This window comes from Drosophila mojavensis, unplaced genomic scaffold (genome assembly GCF_018153725.1).
Source record: "Drosophila mojavensis isolate 15081-1352.22 unplaced genomic scaffold, ASM1815372v1 contig_74, whole genome shotgun sequence".
Taxonomy (NCBI): Eukaryota; Metazoa; Arthropoda; class Insecta; order Diptera; family Drosophilidae; genus Drosophila; species Drosophila mojavensis.
In genome coordinates this window covers 16,569,407-16,576,459 of record NW_025318899.1, presented here as the reverse complement: position 1 = coordinate 16,576,459, position 7,053 = coordinate 16,569,407, and the positions used below count along the sequence as shown (strand labels likewise).

Genomic DNA, 7,053 nt, shown 5'->3' with positions numbered 1-7,053 from the left:
GTGCGGCACGTACGCGACACTCTTTTATATGCAAAATGGCAGCAGCAGTGGCTTGGTATTGGTTGCCGCGCTGCTCGTGCGCTGGCCGTGGTGAGTAACAGCTGCAGCGTGTTGTCGCCGAGCTGTGGACTGCATTTTACTGTGTGGATGGTATTCGCTGCCGCTGCTGCTGCTGCGGCTGCCCACTTGCGGCTACGAAATTCAATTCTTGAGCTTTTTTAGCGCTTCGTTGGCAAATTCCAGAAATTCAAAACTGGGCGTACCTTCATTAAAATAAGTATACGTACATTATGCATACGTCCATAAACAACAGCCATAATTAACCGTTATTATTGAGCTATTGAAGTTTGAACACGCTGCTGATCAAAGGTTATTTAAACGTATTATAAATGAGGTGAACCACTATATGAAATAAAATTAGAATTTTTGTGCTAAATTATTTAAGAATAATAATATTTCTAAATTTATTTGCTTTTTAAAATGATTCCAAAATAAATTATATGTATACATATATTCTTTAATAATTATTGAAAATTGTTTTTGAATCAATTTATCTCTGCTCTAGAGGCCTCTAGACGCCAAGCCACTCAGCTTACTTATTTATATTGAATTCAAAGTTGATTTTTATTGCATTTATGTTTGGTATTTTTATACAAAAAATTTATGTGAAAAACTGGTTTTGCCGAATGGTAAATCCATTGTGATAAGTACTGTAACAACAAACAATGCCCAAGCGAATAAAATTGTTGAGTGCAGGTATTTATTGGCAATGGTAGCCAATGGTAGCATTTCCTTCCATACGGTCAACTATCGTGTCTGGCATCTCGTCGTTCCAATTTAAATCCGCTTTTTTTTTTTTGTCGCTGCGACCTTGATCAGTTTAAAGCCAAATTAAAAACAATAATGGTCCATAGACGGCGGTTGCTAAATGACAGAGAGGCGTCTAAAGGCGTGACGAACTGCCAACGTCGTCGCTTCAACTTTAAAGTGTGCCAAAGTGTTTTTTCGCCTTTTTTCTTTATTTTATTTTTTTTTTTTTAATACTTGTCATTCGCATACGACTCGAGTCGAGACCTTTCTGAGCTGTCATTGTCTATTTCGAGTCTCCAATTTTTTCTTCTGCTTCTTTCAGTTTCTTATATATTTTGCTTCGCTTTTTTGGCATACTTGACATTTGAAAATAGAAGTATAAAGTCAGCCAACAACTTAGTTGAGTAGCAATCGGATTTACATATATATAAATTAAATACATAAATATGTATATGAAATAAAATACTATATGGATTTATTTGGAGTTTACCCGGTTTCCGATTCGACTTTGGAAGAAATGTACGTCAATCGTGGAACCAGTTTACGTTTTCCATTTAAATATGTGCTAAACTGTTTCAGCAGAACACCTACAAAAACAGTTTCAATTCAAGCGAAAAGCCACATGCAATTAACTAGAAACAAAAGGCATTTAACACGAAATTGCTCCTTGAGGCACTTTCAAGCATTTATCATGCGGCTCTCTCGTGCTGTCATGCTGTGCTTAAATATACATTTATATAAATATACACACGCATATATATCCATAGATAAATAAAAACTAAAGTACTGAGCCGTACCAGGATGCTTTGTTGTCATAAGCTGGTTAGTCTTGTGGTCTGTTGCTTTGTCCTCAACGCAACCGCAAATCGATAGTGTATTTTATATAAAATACAAGGAACACTTATACACTTATAAAAACATGGCTGTAGGCCAGGTTGTAAATTTATGTGAATTGCTAATGAGTTTTCCTTCATCCTTAGCAAACGCCATTAACTGTAAGCTATAAACCTGTTGGCCCTCACAGAGCCGCATTAAGTATACGTGTGCTAGAGATTATGCAGCTAATATCTTCAAAAATAAATGCATAGTGATTAAATATAAATTTGATAAAATATAAATTTCAAATTTATTTCTCACTGCCCAACCAGAGCTCTTACAGCGCTCAAGATCAAACAGAGTTTGGCCTTGTCAAAGATCTGATGAATTGTAAATAAAGACTGATACACATATTGAAAAGTGCATAAATTTACTCATGGCAAATATACGTGTATATATAAAACAAGTGTTAAGCACTTGGCCTCGATTTTCATTTAAAATGAGTCTTAAAAAACCTCAAATTTATTTCCATTTTGAATTGTAACAAAAGCTGTGCACAGTAACTCCGGCAAAAACACGACAGATGGCGCTAATGGGCAAAGCTCGCTTGTCGGCTTAAAATAATAAAAAAATCAAATAATAACCAAGCTGAAAATACTCATAATGAGTGGGAAAATGGCTATAATTTGTACCCCTGCAGCTCATGCATAATGCAACACTATCGCTTGCCACAAATTTACAGCTCCTTGCCGCATTCAATTATACTTCAATTAAATTTCAATTATAGACTTTTTGTGCCGAAAACTGAAAAGTTGTATGCCAGCCATCTTACCTTGTCCTTGGCAAAGTATTAAAACATAAAATTATACAGCCTGTCCAATGTATATATATATATATATATATCTTTATAGCATGCACGTACTTGCCGACTTGCCGACAAGAACCCAACCACATCATACAGTGTGAATGTTGTATATAAGTAGTTTTAGTGCCAGCTGAGCGGAGCGGACAAATTGCTTCGATGACCTTATGTATGCATAAATATTTCAGCCGCTCTGGCTCTAGCTAGTTGCCAGTTTCAAGAGCAAGGCAGAGTCCTTGATGTGGCAGAAAACTATTTGCAAACTGTAAGGACAAAAGCCAGCATGCAATAAAAGCTTCCGTCTCCTCGAGCCGCGTGCCCCGCACCAAGGCGACGCTGCTCTGGTCAACAGGTTGAGGTAGAAACGTTTGTGGTGAGCTTTTTTTCTTCTTTTCGGTAGCCATGAAAATTCAATTAGCACCTGTGCTGCTAATTGATGGCGCATTGAAAGCTTTCCACTTGTTGAGAAAACCAATTGAATTGTCTCGGCCTCGTGCTACGCCAAGCAAACGGAAAGCTCAAGCTTCGCACGTGCTATATGCGAGTGTATGTGTGTGTGTGTCCGTGTGTCCGTGTGCGTGCCTGTGTGTATGTGTGTGAAAGCACAACAAACACAAACACGAGCTCCTCGCCAGCGACGAAGCTTTGCACGAGCCTCGAACACGCACTTGAATTTGAGCTGGCGACAACAGTTTGTTGCTTAGCCTGAACGCCAACGGACGTCCAAACAATACGGAGCCGATGCAGTTAGAGTAACGGTATTCGTTTCGTTTCAGTTCATGTTCCCATTTCCGTTTACCGCTTCGTCAGCTCTTTAAGCAACGGTCAGTCGCGAAACGAGACGGGACGGGACGGGACGGGACGATACTGGCAGTTAGCAAACTACAACAACAACAACAACAAGAAAATTAAGAAACAGAGAAAACAAAGCAACAACAACAACAGTGAAAATAAAATGGAGTTTCGTGGAATTTCAGTTGCGTGAAGTAAAGTGAAGTTAAACAAAGTAAAGTTAATGAAGTAGCACAAGAATTCGATCGTTCAGTGAATTGAAGTTAAAGCCAAGCACTGCCTAAAAGTCAGAAAGAGAGAGAGAGGGGGCGACAGTACAGAGAAAGTTCGCAAAGGGAGTCTAGGGAATTAAAACTGCAAAATAATAATTCTTCATAAGCTGTTAGATTTGGATTTATTATCATTTGTTTTGGAGTTTAGCCATTGAGACTGTTTGAAGTTTCTCTTATTTAATTTTATTTTACTTAAATTTAAAATTTGAAATTTTATGGCACACCAGAATCGCGAAATGAAATGTTGCGGCAGCAGCTAGTCTACTTGCGGTCAGCTGCTCGTCAAAGCCTTGGCTAAGTGCTGAGTTGTCCCAAACGGTTAGGTAAACAAGCAGCTAAAACGTGACTTCAGTCAGTTCGTGCTGCGTACTAAATAGGCTGTTTTCTGATACGACCTCACAGGACTGGCCACAAGTTGGCCAAAATCGTGTTAGCCAATTGCTAAGTGGTTGGACTAGCGCAGCCAAGTGACAGTCACCAGCTGAGACATGTAATCAACGGGGCCATCAACACAATTTCGCCTAGCATATATATATATATATATATATATATATATATATATATATATATATATATAGTCGTATATCGTGACTAAGTTTAGGCTCATATTTGGGCATGTCAGCAGGCACATAGCACAAGGTCAGCGCCTAACTGACCTGCGCCCGGTTGAGCACAGCTCTACTTTAGATTTCAGCTGCGGTCAGGGCTCAAATGGGCTTAAAAGCAGATTGAATTCTGCATGGAAGGACATCAAAAGACAAACAAGTGAAGAGACGAGGGAAGAGTAGTAAACACATATATATGAAATTTATATAATGCAGAAGAATGCCTGAAAGTTAAAGTTTGTCAGGGAGAGTTATAAAAAGCTGAGAGAAGCGAAGAGCTAAAATGGCTTTGGATTAATACGAATTGGCTAACTCCATAATTATTCATAAATTCATATTTATCAGAATTATTTAAGGTTGCTCAAGTCCATAAATACCAATTAATATACATTTTGATTGATATTTATGGAATTGGCTAACTTTAAATAATTTTAAAAAATATTTCAATTTGACTAATTCAATTTTTTTTTTTTTTATTTGGTTTATTAAGTGCAGAAACTGTACAATCAGATATAGTACTTTAACGACTTATTCAATATCAATAAATTTATATTAAATTGATAGCTATCATAAAGTTATTAATTCTGAATATGCCAAAAATATTCTAGCTCCTCATTTCATTGTTGCAGTTATGCCTCCACTTAAATAACTTTATATTTCACAAATTTCTTTTGCATTAAGTAAATATTATTTGCATTTAATGCTCTTTTCTCTTTCCATTAAAAATGTTTTTTTTTTTTTTAATATCCTCAATCTAGTTAGTAAGCACATTTAGTTACCTTTTCCCATATTAGCTGTGAGCCCTAACTAGTTATCATGTTGAACATGGAACATATTTGCGTGATATATTTCATGTCTAGGCTCGTACGCGTTTTAAGCGTATTGCCCGGGGATATTCAGCGCTCGTGAGCCAAGGCTATGTGCATTCGAAATGGCCAACGCTTGCGCCACAATGAAGGCAAAAGTAAACAAAAGAGGCGTGTCCGCCAGCAACAATGGTGGCAAAAAAAAGGCAACAGCAGAAGAGCCGCCCAAAAAAAATAAAAACACAGTGAAACAGAAGAATTGTCGCATGTGCCACTGGGCTGGGCTGGGCTGGGCTGGGCTGGGCTGGGCCGTGCCGGGCTGGGAGCGAGCTGGGGGCGAGTTGGGGAATTGTTAAGGCAGCCCATGCAGGCCAGTAGAGCAAATGAATGACGTCATAAAGCATATTAAATGAGTTTACACGCGCGCTGCACTGCATACTTTCAGGCATGTGAGTTGCCGCTGCCCCTGCCGCTGCCCCTGCCGCTGCCTCTGCTGCTACTCCTGCTGCTGCTGCTGCTGCTGCTGCTACTCCTGCTGGCAAATGGCGACACTGAAAAGCCATTAACAAACGCCTAATGACGCACTCGAGACAGGGACGCGGACGCGGACGCGGACGCGAATACGGACAGGGACATGGACAACAACGGTTGCCTATTCATATGTGTTTGTGTAGTGTTAGCCAAGCTGATAATGAGAACGCTAAGGGGCAACAATTAAATGGACATGCGAGACTTTCGCTACTTTCTAGCTCGTATCTCTCTATATCTAACTTGACTACTCTTCAATCTCTTCCGCTCTCCCTCTCGCTCTCTCTGTCTCCGTCTCTGTCTCTCTTTGTCGCTGTCACGTAATGAAATTGAAATATTAAATATTCATCTAATGCAAGAAAAATCACATCATCTTATATACAAAATGCTCAGCAAAAGAGCAATTTATCAGCATCCCCGAAGTGTGCTACAAAATGTGTGAATAACAACAACCACAACAACCACAACGACAACAACAACAACAATTGTAATAACAAGAAAGGCACACGCGTGTAATTTGTCAAACGGCAGACACACACACATACGCGCGCACACGCACACACCTCACTCTTACCTGACGTGCTTGGCAGTTCTTCAGGTGAGCGCGCGCGCGCGTTTTTTGTATGTGCATCTAAAAAACGCGCGCGCTTTTTGAACGCTCCTGCTTGAATAATGTATGCAGACAAAGGATTAAGCTGTGTAGCATATTAAATGGGTAAGTATCCTGACCCCCACCTGCCCCTACTCACAGTGACAGCGCGTAATTAGAGTGAGATCCCCCCAAAAGAACGTGATGGACACGCCCACTTTAATAAACCAATGAACATTATCAAGTTGCCAAATTAAACGTGTGTGTGTGTGTGTGCTGAAAAGCACATGTAGCTTATTAAATATGCAGGCCAATACATATTTAAACAGTTACACAGGCTGCAACAGCAGCAGCAGCAGCAGAAGAAGACGAAGAAGAAGCAGAGGAAGCGAACGCGCGTTCCAGCGCAAAGGTTGGAGAAAATTTGCAACGCCAGCGGGCAGCGCTTTTATCTTTGTTTGAAAGTATGTGAGAGTGTGTATGTATGTGTGTGTGTGTGTGTGTGTGTGTGTGTGTGTGTGTGTGATGGGTTGGTAAGCACTGCATACCTTTTAGGCACATTTTTTACATAAAGCCTTCTCCATGTGTGTGCGTGTGTGAAAGACTTTTCGTTAAAGCGAACTGAGTGTGAGCCCGACCCGGGCATTTGGGTTGGGCCTTACTTGACCTGATTCGCCAGCAATGACAGGCAATATCCTTACGACGCGATAAAAAAAGGGGACCTCCCGTGGGATCACACACCGACACACGCTAATTGAAGGCATGACAGACAGCTACGCTGAAATGCTTTTAAACATCAAACATAAAAAAAAATAAGTAAATAAAATAAAAAATATGCCGTAAAGTTAACAAAATATGCGTTAAATCAACAAGCCGTCGTACATATATTTTTTATTTAATTTTTTATATTATTATTTGATTAAATGTTGAGCCCAAGTGATGAGTTATTATATTGTTTATAGATATAAAAAAG

General features: G+C 39.5%; 1 protein-coding gene across 2 annotated transcripts in view; it reads left to right on the top strand.

Annotated features, from left to right (window-relative positions):
• Positions 1-3,193: 3,193 nt before the first annotated feature.
• Positions 3,194-7,053, top strand: part of LOC6582761 (mucin-21) — a 29,473-nt gene continuing 25,613 nt past the window's right edge. For both annotated transcript variants that reach the window (XM_044009920.1, XM_044009919.1), the window contains exons 1-2: positions 3,194-3,474; positions 5,851-6,206. The gene's annotated coding sequence lies outside the window, so the exon portion shown is untranslated. The remainder of the gene's footprint in view (positions 3,475-5,850; positions 6,207-7,053) is intronic.